At 51.5% G+C, this 18,072-nt stretch overlaps 1 long non-coding RNA gene across 1 annotated transcript in view; it reads right to left on the bottom strand.

Annotated features, from left to right (window-relative positions):
- Window positions 1-8,087, bottom strand: part of LOC309611137 — a 9,627-nt gene extending 1,540 nt beyond the window's left edge. The window contains exons 1-3 of the long non-coding RNA XR_014234343.1: window positions 7,974-8,087; window positions 1,137-6,446; window positions 1-540 (exon numbers count right to left, since the gene is read on the bottom strand). The exon at window positions 1-540 is cut by the window's left edge and continues 1,540 nt beyond it. This is a non-coding gene — a long non-coding RNA (uncharacterized lncRNA). The remainder of the gene's footprint in view (window positions 541-1,136; window positions 6,447-7,973) is intronic.
- Between the last annotated feature and the right edge of the window lie 9,985 nt (window positions 8,088-18,072).

Here is an 18,072-nt window from a genome sequence, read left to right as displayed (position 1 = left end):
GGACGAATTATGAAGTTGGAACCAAGAGCCTTAGCTGAGTGTGTAGTGTGAGCAAAAGAGAGGCGTCCAGGATGAGGCCAAGGTTTTTGCCCGAAACGGGGACAGAAGAAGGCTGGCACCGGCCTTCGCTGAAATGAGGACATTGTGTGGAGGAAAAGGTTGGGGGATCAGGTGGGGATCGGAGTCGGCTTTGATCGTGTTAAGCTTGGGTGTCATTTAAATGTCAGAGTGGAGGTGAGAAGCGGGCAGTTGGGCGAGCGAGGCTGAATATCAGGAGGGAGTCCAGGCAGAGAGACGAAAGGACCATAGGATGACCCTGGAGTCAGAAGGAGATGGCACCGCAGATGTAGACCAAGGGCACAGCCGGTGACCAGGAGTGGCGGTGGGGTGGGCAGAGCGGATCCGAGCTGCCAGGGAAGCCAGCCAAGGACCCCTCCCAAGGAGGCGGAAGTGACGCTGACCCTGATCCGACTGCACCGGCTGAGTCTCGGCTGCTGGGAATCCACAACTGGCCGAGTGAAGGGGCCTCTGGAGGACGATCTGGAATTTGTTTCTGTCGTTACTGGATTGACATAAGTCACTCACACTGACCCTGACCAAAACTGGGACCAGCTCACCTTAGCTCCTAAGTCCATTGATGGGCACCTGGGAGACACTCGATCAATATCTATTCTGTGGATTGAATGTTACTTTCCTAAAATAGGGACTGGAACCCCTCATTTATGGAGGCAAGGTGACAGCACAGGAGCTGGATGCCAGAGTCCTGACCGCTGCCTGGAGCCCACCCCATCCCCTGACCTGTTAATTCTGCAAGAAACCAGCCTTGGTTTAGGACTTCACTCTGCTAAACGCTTCCCTTACTCAGGTCCTCAGGACAGCCCAGTGGAGCCTCAGTGAGGCCACTTTACAGGTGAGAACCTTGAAGCCCAGAGACCCTAAGTTACCTGCCCAAGGTCACACAGCTGGGAGGTGGTGGGGCAGGGACTTGAACCTGGGTCTGTCTGGCAACAGAGCCTGTGTGTTTTGTTCTCCCACTGGCCTGGCCCACGCACATGCTGTTCTTTCCGTCAGGGACGCTCTTCCCTCTCTCACCCTCCCATCACCTCCCTACCGCCGACTCATCTTTCCAAGTTCACCTCCATTGTCACTTCTGGTCAGGCCCTTGTTGCAGGTCCCGGAGCTCACTGCTTCTTCCTTGTGGCACCTGCCAGAGTTTGCGATGAAATCATCACAGTGTCTGGGTTAGTTTATGGCCTGAACCCCAGCCCCCCACAACTCTAAGTGCCAGGAGGCAGGAAACATTCACTGAGTGTGCCCTGACCTTTTTTTTCACGACTCCCGAAATATGTCCCAGTTGCTCATGCGTGGCCATCTCTCCCTGGTCCTTCAAGGGCTTGTTACACGTGTTTTTAGGAAAGATGAAAGGGATTGAGAATCAAAATTCACCCTTCACCCTGCTCGGTCTCTGCTCCAGTCCCCTGCCTGTCCCTTCCCCACTTCGGTCCCCGCCACCGTCCGCTGTCTGACATAGCCCACCAGGACATTTTTATTCTCTTACTTTGTTGTACTTTTCTGCAAGCATTTGTCACTATAGGACACATCACAGTTTTATAGGCTTAGAGTTTCTGACTCCCAGTCTTAGATCATCAGCTCGACACAAGCAGGGACTGGTACGTCCTTCTCACCACCGTACCCTCGGAACCCAGCCCACAACCTGACCCAGGAAGGCGGTCCATAAACGCATGAGTGAATGAGGAACCAGGTCATTCTCATACGCCTATATGCCAATCACCCAACTAAGCCCTTGATAGACATTTTCCTCTTGAAAGATCATAGCCATTCTGGGGGTTCAGCCTCCCATTTTGCAGATGAGTAAACCAAGGTTCAGGGGCAGTAGGTGCCTTATCCAGAGACGAAATTTCCATCCCGGCTAGAATATCCACCTCACCCACACTCTATGGCTTCCTCCAGTGACCAGCCCAGGATCGGCCTTATCGTTAAGTGGTTGACACACAGCCTTTCGATGACCAAGAATCTGCTGGGCAATATCTTCCCAATGGTTTACAGGAGACATCACTGCCCTGTAAGCACACCTCTGACACACATCTGTCTTCGGCCTTGCTTTTCTGTAAACAGAGCATCCATTGTCTCCCACTCTCCTGCATTTTTTTAAAGAATTAATTGCCCTTTTTATGGTTTTGGTGTGTTTGTACTTGCGAGAACCCTGGCACCCTTAATCACAACAACAACATTCTCTATGAACAGTCATTAAGCACCAGCAAATATGGAGTGTATTAATGGGCAAACAGAAAGTCGGGGAAGAGGAAACTGTTTTTCTCTCGCAAAGTGCATATGAAAAGTTGATCCAAACCAGCGCGCTGCCATAAATCTGTTAATTCTGGCAAATTATTGGGAGGTGGCAGGAGCGGCGAGAGGGAAAGAGGCAAAAGGTCGGCCGGAAGCTGCCCACCCACTTCAGAAGGGAGGCACTGGGAGCGTGCAGCTCAGCGTCTGGTCCAGAACTGGCCGCTCCTTGCACGGGCGTCTCCCCTCTTGAAGCTGGTGTCCTGCAGTCTCTCTAGGTAGCAGGGGGCCATGGTCCATTAAGATCGGACCCTGGTGCTCAGATGAAGAAGAGGCAGGCCTGGGGCGGCGGGGAGGGCCACAGCCCTGCCGCGGGGCTCCAGGTTCTTTTTCCTTCCAATTGCGTCTCCGTCCTCTCTGGGCCCCTGACCTGGGCTGCCTTCTCCGCCCTCCCCTCCCCCACACCCATCCCCAGTCTGGTTTGGGCCTGTTTCCTTCGGCGAGGGCCACTTACTGCTCTTTCTGTTCTGTGACTGAATTGTGTTCAGCGCTGGGGGTGGGGGGAGGGGACTGACTGTGGGCCGTGTGTCAGTGTGTGTGCGTGTGCGTGTGTGTGTGCTCGCACTAGTCTTGGTGCCGGTGTGTTGGAGAGGGGATCCGGGGGTCTGCTGGTGTCACTCAAAGGCTTCTGATAACAAAGAACGATTTCTCTTCTCGGTGGAAACAAAACCCAGCCTTCCAGAGGCAGACTGTTGCCCTCTCCTCCTCTCTTTCTCTCCCCGCACTGTCCCTCTGTCCTCCTCTCCTTCTGTCTCCTTCAGCCTGTTTTCTTTCTGTATCATTCTTTTTTTCTCCCCCTTCTTTCCGTCTTCAAATCACCTTCTCCATTTTTTGGCCTGTTTCTCGTTCATATTTCTGCCTCTCACCGTCACTCTTCCCTCCCCCGTCCCTCTGTTTTTCTCCCTTTTCTCTCTCTCCTCTCCTCCCCCACTCCCCAAACACACTCAACCAGTAGAGTTTGGAGTTGCCACACCACTGATTTTCATGCGAGCAGGAAGACACACGGACGCTTCTTTCTTGGATCCAGTCTTAATTCACAGATTCCGTGGGGCACAGCGTGACAGCACGATGCAGATCGCCCAGTCCTCTTCTAGCCACATCTCCCCGGGATGCAGCCTCGGGGAGAACCACCAGCAGTGGGTTCTTCTGTCCTGGGCGCCTTTGCTTACCTCTTCCTTTCCCTGGCTGACAAATTCCTGCCACGCGCTGCTCCCGCCCAGGCTGGCTGGGATTTGCTCTTTGCTGCCCGCGGAGCCGGCTCCCGGGCCATGCGCTGCAGCACGAATAAGTTAATGTATTTGCAGTAACTGCGTTCTTGGTTATACTGGAGGAAGGGGCTGCTTTGGTTAACGATTTATCACGGAGGCCGCTATTTTCAATGTGTTCCACGTGATTATTCGGCAAAGCTGCAATTTGGCACTTGTTCTGAGCTTGGAGGAATCGCTTCTCCAGAGGTGACCCTCGGCAGGAGATTGCATGTCACCGCGTGAGGAATGGCCGCAGCGGCCGTGATGGGTAGGCTGTCTGCCTCTCCTGACCTCAATCGCTTTCCTTTGGCGTGGAGGCTGGGGTTGACTCAAAGTGGTTATAATTTCTGCTGGAAGGCAGCGGAATGATGATGGGGTGCGGGGCGCCCACTGGTTGGCCAAGGTGCAGGCCCAGAACTCCTGTTGGGACTGGTCACCCTAATAGGGACAGGGCAAGGCTGTGATTACATTAAGACATGCCCTGGCTGAGGGGAGGGAGCTCTGGATTCAGAAGCCTGGCTCTTAGGGCCTGAAGCGAGCAGGCCGGGCAAGGAGTGTGTCCTGAGCATCTACTGTGTGCTCAGCGCCGTGCCAGGCTCTCATGCAAGTGTCCTCCCATCCAGCTGCCAGTGGCCCCATCAGCCTGCTGCCTGGTGGGAGGACAGAGGTGGTGTGGCCTGCTGGCAGCAAACCCCAACCCTGTGCTCACATTCCAGGGCTGCCACCCCCTAGCTCTGTGGCCCTGCAAAAGTGACTTGGGCACGCTCGCGACTCAGTTTTCCCATCTGTAAAAGGAGATAGGGTTAGGGTTAGGGTAGTGTTCCCTCCTAGGCTCATCCTGAGCCTCCAGTGAGCCAAGAGCACAAAATACTTAGAACAGGGCCAGGCACGGAGCAAGCCCTACAGAAGTGCTGTCGTCATCCACGTTGCTGCTATGGTTGTTCAAGAACGGATTAAGCAGACTCCCACTGGGTGAATAAGAAATCCGAGGCACTGAGACTTCTAGGAACCTGTTGCCAGATGCAAAGCTCTCAGGGGTTGGAACCGGGGACAGAAGACAGCTTGTTCACATCCTAATTCACCTCCCTGGCACACGACGCTTCGGAGACTTGTTTCCTTCCCTCTTTCCCTACTTCTCCTCCTCCTTTTTCCTCCCCTTCTTTCTTCCTCTCTAGTAATGGTTAGTTTTCCTTTGAAATCATGAGACACACTAGGGACCTGGCCATGTAAAGGACACTGGAGGGACTCTGTTGATCATTTTGGAGAACAGAGCAGACAGGGATGTCCACAGTCAACCCTTGGCATGCACATGACAGAGCAGGTGCTCAGGGCCCACCAGGTTCTGAGTAGTCTTGGGTCCAGAAGTCTCCTTGAGTAGTTCACTCCCCTCTCTGCATCTCAGTTTCCTCCTCAAAATATGCCCGTCCAGCTGCCTGGGAGCTGGGTCTTCCCGGCCTCAATCCTGTCTCTACCCGGTGACAGCAGAGTGACCGTGGGCAAGTCACATGTCCCCCAGCCCCAGACCTCAGGGTTTTCATCTGCAAAAAAAATTGCCTCATGGGGATTATGAGGCTCAAGGAAGGAGAGGAATGCTCTCTGGGATACAGAGGGGAACATTCTTAGCATTTCCAGGTCTGGAAGGTTGAGCTTCAGCCTAGTGTCCGGGCAGATCGTAACTTGCTATCTTGTCTCACCTGTCCACTCTGAGACACGAAAGTCCAACCCTGAGACTCCTCCCAACTACACGGATCAAAAGGACAGCCCTGCTCAGAAACCCAAACCTGACCGCATCTCTCTCCTCCCTGCAAACTTAGTCTGAATCTTCCCCAGAAGCCAACTTGAAGGATTCAACACCAGGTAGTATTTTGGGGAAGGGATCCCAGGATGTTCACATAGGGGAGTGGGAAAGTGAGGCAGGTAATAAAGGGTATGTTATAAAGCCAGTTTTCACAGAGGGTGACTGGAGCTGGATCCCGCAGAGAAATTCTAGCGAACACCATAAAACACAAGCTTCTGCATCATCCCACTCGAGGAGTGAGGGCGCTGGGGTATTAGTACACCATCTCCCAAGAGTGAGGGTGGCTCTGTGTTGGGGTTGGTGAATTCCCTGGCACTTGTCGCCTACCTTGTGGATCTCTAGAACAATCCCTCAGACTCAAAGATACCTGCAGCAGCTGGGCACAATGAATCAATAAGGTCTGAGGGATGCAGGCAAGTTCTGATAGAGATGCTACACTGGATCCCTGCGCTCACAGAACCTTCCCTAATTCTCCAGTCTGTGTTAACGCCTCTTCCCATGCGTTTATGCACCCCTGCCTCCAGGGTCATGCTTCCTCCCACCATGTTTAACTGCCTGTTTATTTGTTCACTTGCCCCCATTCTGTGTTCCAGCTGTGAGTTCCACGAGACAGGGCTGTGTCTCATCCAACTCTGCATTCCCAGAATAAATGTTCAACGTTAAAAAAATAAATGGGTCCGTGGAGATGGGGGCAGGCGGAGGCCCTCAGGAGAGAGCTAATTGTGTGAGAGCAGAACCACAAGGAGAGATGCCAAAACCCTTGTAGGTAGCAGACATTTCCAGCTGCCAACATGATGACACTTTTCCCTGGATTCGCCCCAGTTCTGGCCATCAGCGTCCCCACCCAGCCCAATTTCAGGAACAGGAGAAGGGGAGCCACACCCTTATTAAAACCAAGGCCTTTGCTCACTGTGAAAGGGAACAGATGAATCTGAGATCATCCTTGGCAAGAAGTGCCGGGAAGCAGAATGCTCCTTTTTGGATCTTGATGGCAGAATCTCAGCACAGCTTCTGGCATGATTTCCATCTGTTGACACCTGTAATAATTGTGAAAAGTTTGAGATCATCTGTTGGGCCGTGATGCTCACAGGTCGTCCTGGGTCACTGGGTGTGAGGCATTGATGGGTAGCCCTTGCCCAGGACTCTGCTGAGGGAGTGTTTATGATTACAGCACCTTGGCGAAGATGCCCAAAAGATGGGAGGTGACCGCTTCTTGTTTCAACACTTCCTGTGAAACAGGAAGTAGAGGGAAAGGTACAGGAAGTGGAGAGAAATGTACAGGGAAGACATTTTTCAAAGCAGGCATGGCTTGTGGATTCACACAAGTTCTTAATATTTTCCATCCTGAGATGTTAAGAAAGCAGGACATGCTGTCCCTTACTAGCTCTCAGTTAAAACACCTTCTCATCTCCCAGTGTTGCAAGAACTTTGGGGGCAAAGGAGGAAAAAAGATGGACTGGAATGGAGGCAAAATAAGGCAGTTAAGGGACTTCCAGATCCTTCAGAGACGGGTATTTCACAACAATCCTGCCACACCTCCCAGCAAAGTTCCCTTCCTGCCACTGTCAGAAGCCGACAGCATGCCTACTTCACTTTTTGCAAATTCAACACACGGCTACCCAAGTTATTCCCTTTATAAAATGAATTCCCTATGGCCCTCATGGAACAAGGAAAGCAATCTGGTTTTAAAATGGATTTTATTTTTGAGCAACTTTTTCAAAAGTAATGTTTGTGATTTAGCTAACAAAGACTTAACAGTACTTGTGTGCCAGACATTGTTCTAAGCACTTTGCTGAGTCTCATTTAATTCTTATAACAACCCAACGAGGCAGATATCATTTTTATCCCCATTTGACAGATCAAGAAACTGAGGTGTGCAGAAATAAGGCAACTTGCTCAAGGCCAACAAGCTAGTAGGTCTAAAAGCCAGATGCAAACCCAGGCTGCTCGGGACAGAATCCATAGTCTTGACTCATGCATTTTTCTGCCTCTCTGAGTGAGGAAGGAAACTGACTGGCCCCTGGGTCTGGCCAGGTTGGGAAGAACCATACTGCTATTTCTCACTAAGGGAGCTTCCAACAAGAATGGTCTGCTCTGGGCCCTCCCCCCTTCTGCAGTTTATAATTTGGGAGACTTGGGCTTCTCTGAATCTCTAGCCTCTAGCATGGAGTATGATACCCTGCAGATGCTTAAGGAAGTGTTTATGGAATGAATGTTGGATCAGTAAGAGAACGCACACGTGAATTTCTTGGCAGTGATACTAGCTGCTCAAACTCGATGCATGTAGGCAGAGAAGAGAGAGAAACTGAGGCTGTTCTTGGAAGGCTCAGGTCAAACCCTTTCCTAACTTTGATAACCTTCACCTTTGCCTTTGTTATCTGGGAAATTCCATATGGAGGCTGCAAGCTCCTTGAGTGCAAAATCCACATCTGACTTATCACTGGATGCCCATTACCTGGCACAGTGCTAGGCTCCTAGGAGGGACACTGCATGCTGAATACATGAGTAATTGGCAGAATGAGTGAGTGAGTGAATGGCCGAGAGAATGAATATATGTTCCCTACCTTGACAAGGGCCAGCTCAGTGGCTCCCAAACTTGTACAAACATGGGAATCTCCTGGAGAGCAACAGATTGCTGGGCCCACACCAGAAGTGTGTGATAAGGTCGGGTCACACCTAAGGCAGGTCTTGCGGGGGGCACCCGGGAATTTGAATTTCTGACAAGGTCCCAGGTGATGCTGAAGCTTCTGGTCCGGGGACTCACTCAGAACCACTGGTCCAGCAGCCTGGCTCACTGGTTCTCAACCTTGGTGACACAATGGAACCACCTGCAGGAATTAAACACAAAACAAAACTCTGATTCCCGGGATCCTTTCCCGGAGATTCTGATGTAATTGATCAGGGGTGTGGCTGGGCATCATTGAGCATCAGGCACCTTGATTTTTAAAAGCTCTCTGTGTGCTTTGAAGGCACGATAGGAAAACCTTTCTTTGTGGCTTCATGGGTAGGTTGAAGGGCTCACGTGTGGCTTAGCTCACCCAGGGGGGCCTCCACTTCTGTGTCCCACTGGCCCCGCGCAAAATCCAAACCCCCTGCGTATGTCCTGTGGTTGTTCTAGGCAACGGCTTCTCAGGATGCTGCTTGCCCCGAGATCTGATGTTTGTTGCTTGACGCTGTGGGTCCCCGTTCCAGCTCTCGCCCGCCCCATTCGCTGCGATGTCTATTAAGAGCAGATGCTAGACCATTTCCAACAGGCCTTGAAGCTAATGCGCTGCGGAATGGATTCGGAAGGGCCTATTTCTTTGCGCACCGAGAAAGAGAGTGAATTAATGCTCAATGAAAACCTCCCGAGAACCAGGGCTGGTGGGGGGGATCCTGGTGGCTAAATCAACAGTTATAAACTCGCCCAGTCATTTTTCATTATTTGGTACATTGGAAAGATATTTTCCTTTTCAAATGCAGTTGGAAATCCGTTTGGTCAAAAGTCGGTTGGAAACCTCATCAGCAGAGACCCTGAAAACTCGCAGCCTCTGTCAGGGGATGGAAGAAAAATGGCCCAGGTCCCCAGCAGAAGTCGAGGTGACGGGGCCACAAAGGGGCATTGTGGGGCTGCCTTGGGCAGAGGCTGTGTGATTTTTTAAAAATGTTGCCCAAGGGTCCCAACTTTTACAAGGACCTGCATATATGGGGGCTTAAGCTTATGGATTTGGAAGGCAAAGCCACACGTCTCCTCCGGTTTTGAGAAGAGATCTCATCTGGGTTCCGGCCGCTCGCGCTCCATCCTCACGGGGACCTTTTCTGAGCTGAGGTGTGAGCAGAGCCTGAGCTAAAACATGCACCCCAAGGAGAAAATAAAAACCAAAGTGGGGTCCCACTCTCCTTGCACAGCTGAAGGGGACAGATTGCTCTAGGATGCGCTGCCAGTGGTGGTGTTTGAATGGGTGGTTATTCCTGACTGACAGCCCCCCTCAGAGGGAAATCCCTCGACAAGGTGAGGGACTCCAGTCTGAGCCATGGCTCTGCCCCCTCCGGGCTGTGTGACCTCACATTAGTCACTGGGCCTCTCTGAGCCCCATTTTCCTCTCTCATGAAAATGAGAGGGTCAGGGCTGTGGCAAGGTGTCCTTGAGAAGATGAGTTTGCACGCACCTGGCACCTGCCCTGGACAGCAAGGGATGCATGGGAACCTGAACCTGAGCGGGGGAAACACCTTCTTCAAGTGGACCCAGCCCTGCCCCAGGGTCTGTGGCTCTGCAAGACCCTCACGCAGTCAGCAACCCGAATAGCTGTACTTGGGATCCCTTGATTCTTCCAGCCTTTTATTTATTCCTTCTGGGCAATGAATGAAACTGCCTCCTAGGTCATCGCTTTGCTTCCATGCACATTCCCGTCTAACCCTTTCGCTGCATTAATTTGCTCAGGCTGCCCTCCCTCCAAGTTAAACTTCCCATCGCCGTTGAGAGGAAGACCCAACAACTCTCCAAGTTTGGGTATTTGCTCAATAAATATTAATTACGCACAAAATATGCTATGCTGAGCTGAGTGGACAGAGTTCCTGCCCTCAGGGAGCTGGACTGAAGGTTAGAGCCTGGGCTTATAATGTGGCTCTGACCCCAGGTTCTTGCTCGGCCCACATTTCAGCCAAAGCCAAATCTCAGAAAATGGTACCTCCATCCTCCCAGGTGTTCAGGCCAGAATCTTGGCCTCGTCATTGACTCACATCCCTTCTCTAGTGGAGGAGCCTTCCTGCCTCTTCCAGCTTCTGGTGGCCCCAGGCACTCCTTGGCTTGTGGCCGCATCTCTCCGGCCTCTGCCGTGCATGGCCTTCTCTGTGCTTTTTGAGTCTTCTCCCCTTCCACTATGGCCACCAGTCAAGGATTTAGAGTTCCCTCTACTCTAGTATGACCTCGTCTTTATTATTACCCTAGTTTTGAATAAGGTCACGTTCTGTGGTTCCAGGTGGGCACGGCTTTTGTTGGGATTCAACCAACTACGGGAGGGATTCATTCTAAGGGCAAGTCAGTCAGTTCCGGATTTTATTTGCTAAAGCCCTAACAATTCTAATGACCATAATCATATGTATAAAGCCCCTACCATATGCCAGGCACTGCTGTAAGCACTTATACATACCTCAGTTGATCTTTAAAATAGCTCCATTAGTTGACACAATAATCCGATTTTACAGATGAGAAAACCGAGGGCTACACAGTGATGTGCCCAAGGTCCCCCAGCTTCTAAGTGTTTCCCAGCAGCAGTCAGCACTGACCACAGGCCCTGGTGTTCATGCAAAGGCCAAGTCTTACCATCTGGAGCCCGGTGAGGGGCAGGCAGAGCTGTCGCTGTCCCATGGCCCACAGGAGCCAGGCACTGCCTTGATAGAGGGAGCGGGAATCAAGGACCTGGGTGCAGAGCCATGGGGGGGGGGGGCGGGCATTGCCACCAGTGGGCTCGCTGCCCACGCCAGGCTGTCCTGCCAGGCACATCACTCCCGTCACCGCTGCCTCGGCCAGGAGTAGGCAGCCCGCAAGTAAACAGTGTCTGAAACCTATTCTCATTAGGCTAATTTACGAATAAATTACCATATTCAATGGCCTTATTTTTACTGCTCGTTAACAGGCCCATGATAGGATGATAATTACGGGATTTTAAGTGGCTAATGGCAGCTGGGGCGTCAAAAGCAGTTTTTACGAATCTGTTTATGGCAGTGAAGGTGACAGGAGGGGAGGGACATTGAAATGTTGAAATCACACTTTGGGAAAAAAAGCTTTAATTGTTGAGTATTTATTAGAGAGGAGGGAAGGCTGTAATTTAAAAATGAAACTCTGAAAAACAAAGGAAATTAATTAGTCTTCCCCCACCCCTCCACCCTCACCCCCAGCACTGTGACCTTCAGGGAGTGGGCAAGGGCCAGGCGGGATCACAGGAGAGGTGTGAATCTGGGCTTGTCCTCTCTGCTTGGCTTCTGCTGCCCCTGCAGAGAAGGAATCCAGAGGCCTTGGAGCATCCTGGGAAGTCTGTCCCTCTCCGCCTGGGCTGGAGGCCCTGCTGATGGGGATCCAGGGAGGGATGCTGGAGAAAGGTAAGGGCTCAGCATCCTTTAAAGAGTGACAGTGTTAGACACATTTATCCTTTCATCCTGATCGCCATCATCACCTTCATCATCAGGTCTCCTCTATTCCACTTCCCCTGCTAAATTTCCCATGCATTATTTCGTCTGACCCTTGCAATAATCTTAAGAGCTAATAATTATTCTTAACATCCATTGAAGGCTCCCTGTACGCTTTCCGTGTAATAACTCCCTTAAATGTCACAATAGATAACCCCACGGGATTGGTACTGTTCTTATCATCCCCACTTTATAAAGGAAGAAACCAAGGCACAGAGAGGTTAAGTAACTTGGACAAAGTCACACAGCCAAGGCTTAGCTCTGCAACCACCTGGTATGCTCAGGTCCTGCTCGTTTTTATCACCTCCCACTCTCATTGAATCCGCAGGATGCCAGGGGGGTGGGCTTCAGGGCCCCACGTAACAGAGGCGGGAATGGAAGTTCAGAGAGGGTAAGCCACCTGCCCCCTGAGAGTGGAGATGGGTGGGTACAGGCTGCTCAGAAAAGGATTCTTAGGACTTGTTAGCTGGTGTCCAGGAGGAGCTGTTTAGAGGCTACTTTCCCCCCCTCTGTGGGTGCTTCTTGTGGGTTCCTCTCTCTCCTGCCCAACTCCCCAACTCCCCGCCCTGCCGACCTCCTCCTGACCAGCCCGGCTCCTCATCCCCTCGCCACTGGCCCATCCATCTCGCTCCTCTGCTTTAGTATGCAGCCCTCGGAAAACAAACACGCAGCAGCCTGACAGTGGGAATAAATATCGCGGCGATGTTGATTAGCATTTGATCCCAGCTGGGGCTCTGGAAGCTAAAGTACTGGAATGTCTTGGCAGTTTTTTAATGCTGAATAATTTGATTAGATCAGTGACTGAGGCTGCTGCTGCGGGTGAGATAAACCCTCCCCACATTACAGGGGAGAGAGGCAGGGCACGCAGGGAGCACATCCCGGCCCCCCAGCTCGGGCTCCTCCGCCCTCTGCTTCCTGCTTGCCTCTCTCCCCATCTCTCTCCCCGTCTCTCCTTCTCCTTCCCTCTCTTCGTCCCTCTCTCTCCTCCCCCCTCCTCATCGTTCTCCCTCTCTCTCTTCATCTCTCCAACTCCCCCCTCCCCCAGCCCCAACCCCACCTCCTCCTTTTATGAAGCCTTAAATACATCATTTAATCAACTCCACAATTTCAATTTCGCACAGTTGTCAGCTTGAATGTCTGACGAGGTGGTGAAGACCCCACAGATTGCGGGCATGGGTGACAGGGCCACCGGTCCTCCCCCCGCCCCGCCCCAGCCTTCAAAGAGCTCCCAACCTCAGTCCCATCCCTCCCCCACCCCTCCCCAGCCAGCCCAGAGCGATTCCTGAGGTTTCTGTTTCCTTATGGCAACTGTCAGTCAGTCATGTAGATGTTTCTCTTGTCATCAGTGTGAAATTACCAGAGTGGCCTCATTATCCGCTTACTCCAAATTTGGAGGCAATATTTCTGTTTGAAGGATCATAATCTCCATTTAAAACAAAAATAACATCTCCTCAGGTAAAGGAGGAGTCGGGGAAGGCAGATGACAGTTGGGGACAACCCCAGCCTAGATGAATTATCTCGGTTTTTCGATAGAGACTTACACAGGCAAAGCCCTTTGCTGACCTGACCTAACACAGAGCCCACCTTTCTTGAAAGCTGTTTTTTTCTGGCCCCACTTGACTCTAAAATATGCATCCCTCCCTCTATCCCCGTCACCTTCATCTCATCTGAACCATCTGAGAGGCACTGCTGCAATAACAAAAAAGGAATGGGGGCAAATGGACGGGAAGGAGTGGGGAAAGCTTCGTTCTTATGCAGATTCAATTCCGAGCACTTCTCCCAGGCTCCAGTGGGGTGTTACCTGAACCCCATTAGCCACAGGGAAGGCTGTGTGTTCTCACCAGTGGCATTGCAAAGCCATCTGACCTCCTTCTCCATCCGACGCTGTCATCTCATCACCGGAGAGTCGGGCTCCAGCTTTATTTGTTTTTCTCAAATGGATCCAGAAATGGCTGGGGGAGGCACTTCCCAATAACTGAGTGCTGGCTTTGTCGGGAAAAGCCACACTCAGGGCTCAAATTGTCCTCAGGCTGGTGTGGGTGGAATGAAGCTGAGCTGAGTGTGTGTGTGTGTGTGTGTGTGTGTGTGTGAGAGAGAGAGAGAGAGAGAGAGAGAGAGAGAGAGAGAGATGAGTTGGAGGGAACATTGAAACCAATCCAGGAGTAGGTTTTCTTACTGCTGTGTGACCTTAAGTAAACCGACAGCCTCTCTGAGCCTAGATGGCCTCATTTGCAAAACAGGGACAATGAGAAAACCTACTCCGTCCTCCTTGGGGGACTGTATGATTATAGTCCATATGAGTAAAATGAGATGAAGCTGGGGACCCTCTTCATGCCCCCTCCCACCCTGCTGTGAGCTTAGTATAATCATTGTGGTCCTGGCCATTTACTCACCCACAGGGGACCCATGCCCACCTTCCTGCTGTGTGAGCTTGGTCCTGCCTCTTCGTCTCTCCAGGCCTCAGTTTTCCCATCAGCAAGAGCTGTAAAATGGGAATATTCGTGCCTACCTGCCAGTTACAGGGTGAAGCCTGAATCAGACGTGCCTGGTGCTTCTGGCTCCTTGCTCCCCGCCCCCACTTCCCTCTCCAATTTTTCCCTACAGGCATTGAAACTGTTCTTTGGGCTAGCCTTTGCTAATTGAGAGTTCCAACTAGCTTTCCTGCTAAACATAATGCAGGGTTCACATCTGCAAGTTGAAGTGTGGTCTCCTTGAAGCTGGCTTCGTTGCAACTTGCGTCTGTGTTCCTGGTGCCCAGGGCACAGTGCCAGGCACAGAGTAGGAACTCAATGAATGAATGAATGAATGAATGAATGGATGGATGGAAACCCCGCCATCTGCAAGTCAGTGCCTTGTCTTGTTTTCCATGGGACCCAGCCTCGCCTTCCCTGTGTGGCATTCTGAAGTTCCAGAACACAGGCGTTTACAAGAAACTGGGAATAAAAGGGTTTGATCTGCATGCTGCTAACATCTCTTGCAAAAAGAGGAATAAAAAAAAAATGCCAGTTCCTTCTTTGGGGGAAGAGAAGGCGTCAAGACATGTTAAATGGTTAGGAAGAAGGCGGCTGCTTGTTTTCCTTCTGCCTTTTGCAGGCTGGAGGGGAGGTGGGGGAGGTTCATTATTTTTCGGTGCTCTGAAGGCAGGTGAACAGGAAAGGCAAACTGCCGGCTGGCACCGGGTTGGGTGGCTTTGAAAAATGTAGCGCTCTCAAGGCAAGGGAAGGGTTTGATGCAATTTAAAAAAGACAGACTCCCACACCTCTCAGATCCATATGTTTCCATGCAGATCTAGGGCGCTACCGCGGGCTTTGCAGCCTCTCCCGGCTGTTCTGCTGATGCTCCGAGGACCCACGGCTCTCGGAGCAGGAGGCAGACGGGCTGAGCACCCACCCGGGTGGGTGCGAGCTGCCAACAGCAGACTCCGGGCTGGGCTGTGGCAGCAAAGCGGTGACACGGCGCCATGTGGTGCCCGGCGCGTGTGTGCCATCAGGTTGCCGCTGTCTGGGAGAAGGTAAGAAGCTGGAAAATTTTTAAAAAGTAAATCAATCAGATGGTGTATGTATATGGACTAGTGCTAAAGGGGTCTGGGGCTGTGACTGCTGCTGGTCCCTTCCCTCTGTAACAAGGTCAGCCTACCACTGCCAGTGGGTTTTGTTTTCTGTCTCAAGTGGCATTCCTGTGCAATAAACAGGTATGTGGCAAAAAAATAATAATAATAATTCTGGAACCAACTGTGTTTGTGAAACACCAGTTCTGATCTCCCTCCTTCCCCCCTCCCTCCTCCTCCCCCCTCCCTCTCTCCCATCTTTCCATCCTGTTTTCCCTTTCCCACTTTCTTCTTCCTCCCTTCTTTCTTCCTCCCACCCTTCCACTGCTGCATTCAACGAACAACTTTTAAACACCCAGGAATCATGCAGTTGTTAAGACAGATCATGTCCCTGCCCGTATGGTGCTTACCTTCTGAAAGAGAAAGCATGAAACCAGTAAACAAATGAACAGGCAAGCTAAATTCACCTAGTGACCAATGCTATGAAGGAAAAAACCCAGGGTGACGGAACAGGGTGTGATGGGTAGAGGAGGGGAGGACCACTTTAGGGAAGGTCTGGTAAGGCCCCCTCGAGCGGTGATGACATTTCCATTACCTCCTGCACGAGGAGGTGGAAACAGCCTTGCTTTTGTAAGTTGGAACAGATTCAATAAAGTTCTTGACTGCAGGACTTGTCAGAGCCTTCAGTGCACAGGCATGCCTTGTGTTTTGAAAAACAGGAGAGCCATGGTGTCTTTGGAAGCCCTGTGCTAAGGAGTATCTGGACGGGCATGTCTTCTGTGGGATACACGTGGGGACATAACAGACTGTGGCTGTTCCTCTTCAATGGCCTGACCCTCACACCACCCCAAACTCACACCTACAGCCCAGCGCCAGCCACCCCCTCCGTTTGCTTCCCCTGGGGCCGTTCTCATGGTCGGTGCTGACTATCTGGGTCTCAGGTGTCTCAGTTCTCACAATGCACTGAGGTTGGAACCCTCATGAGCCCAGTTTACTAATAAGACAGCTGAGGTGCTCTGGATTTGCGGACAGCCTGAGAACGAGTCCCGTCTCTCTCCTCCAGCTACGCGTTCACCTGGCCGCACCCCGTCCCCCCACGCCCCACCCCGCCCCGCTCCGTGTGCTCCACGCTGCCCTCCTCCTTCCCTTTCCAGAAACAGGACAAACCCATTCTCACCTCCGAGCCTTTTGCCTCTGTCGCTCCCCCTGCTTGAAAAGTCCCGGAAATTGAAATCGCTACTTCTTATGCCTGGGTGCACATTAGAACCTTCTGTAGCGCTTTTAAAAATGCTGATGCCCAGGCCCCGCCCCAGAGGGATTACATCAGACTCCCTGGGGTGGGGCCTGTGCTCCAGCATTTCTATGCTCCCTGGTTGATACCCGTGTGTCTCCAGGATGGAGAACGCCAGCTCCCCAGCCCCTTCCGGTGCCCTGCCATTTATCACGGTTTCATCTCAGATGTGACGGCCTCGCAGAGACCCACATCTAAAGCTGTGCCCCCACCCACAGCCATTCCCCATCACCTTGCTGGGTTTCTGTTCTTCCGAGCGCTTATCACCATCGGCAGCTTCCTTGCCTGGTCATTTGCTAAGCAGCCGTCTGTTCACTGTGAGTCTCCCAGCCGGGACGGGAGCTCCCAGGGAGCTGTGGCTGCTGGTTCACTTCTGCATCCCCAGCCCCGGAAACAGTGCCCATCTACACACAGCGGGGCACCCTTAAGTCTCTGTTGACCTAAAGAAGGTTCAGAGAAGTTAAGCTACTTTCCTAAGATGTCCCAGCTGGGACTTGGGGCTCATGTTGGGAAAGCTGCACCCCCAGCCTTGCCAGCCCCCACACGCCACACCCTGTCTATATTCGGGAAGACTGAAGTCTAGGGCAGAAGCACACCTCCAGCCCCCTGCAAGGTCTCAGGTGCCGTTTGGGACAGAGCCTTCTGCCCGTCTGCTGCCCCTCCTCCCAGCACCACCATCAGCAGAAGCCCAGTAAGCACTGCTTGTCTGATTGCCTGAACAGACCAGCCTGTGCGTCTGACAAGGGATGCTCAGGCGACACCCCTCTAATCGCCAGGTGACCTCCAGGCTGGGATGGAGGGTGAGACACTGCATGGGCTTGCCTCTGTTTGGACAAGCTTTCTCTGTTTGCATCTCCAGGCCCCAAAGCAGGATCAGAACAGAAAAAACAAAAACAAAAACAAACCATGCCGCATTAATGCATATCTCCTTCTCTCTCTGCCCAATCCTTCTCCCACTCATAGGATTCTGGAGGATGTGCAGTTGGTTTTCCTCTGATGGTAGAAGACCCAGATGGACCTGTGGGAGGGGAAGGTTTGGGTCTGACAAGGCAGGAGACCTCACTCTGGTTCCGGAAACCTGGACTAGCCATTTTTTCTCTTGTAAAATGGGGATCATGCCTCCTGTCCTCAAAGCCTTACCCTTTGCCTATTCTTTGATGTTACTTGGCAGGGATGAGATGGTAAAGAAAATGAACATGAATATGACGACATAGATGTGGCTACAAGGATGTTCCACACAGCATTACTTACATTAGGAGAAAGCAACTGGACACAACCTAGTTATCCAACACTAGGGGATTAGTCAGAAAATACATACATGAATGGCAAAGCCCAAAGCCATTTAAAGACTGGCTGTAGAAAAATGTTGAATGACATATTGATAGATAGATATTCTCCCTGTGTTATATCATAATTTTTGAAAGAGCTGGTTGCAAGACGTGGAAACTTTTTCTTTTTTCAAACAAACTACACATTCACCAAAAGAGAGACCTCGAAAGATATACATAGAACTATTAACTTTGGATATGCTGGGGGTGGGAATTAGAGATCATATTGGGGTCTCACTTGCTTGTAGTTTTTATAGTGTGTGTGCTTTACTTTTTTAATAAAATAACACAAAAGGAAAGTTCTATGCCATTCTCATCTCACCATATTGTTT

This window comes from Balaenoptera borealis (genome assembly GCF_965194805.1).
Source record: "Balaenoptera borealis genome assembly, chromosome: 14".
Classification (NCBI taxonomy): Eukaryota; Metazoa; Chordata; class Mammalia; order Artiodactyla; family Balaenopteridae; genus Balaenoptera; species Balaenoptera borealis.
Note: the sequence above shows the minus strand (reverse complement) of the source record. Positions and strands in the feature narration are given on the sequence as shown.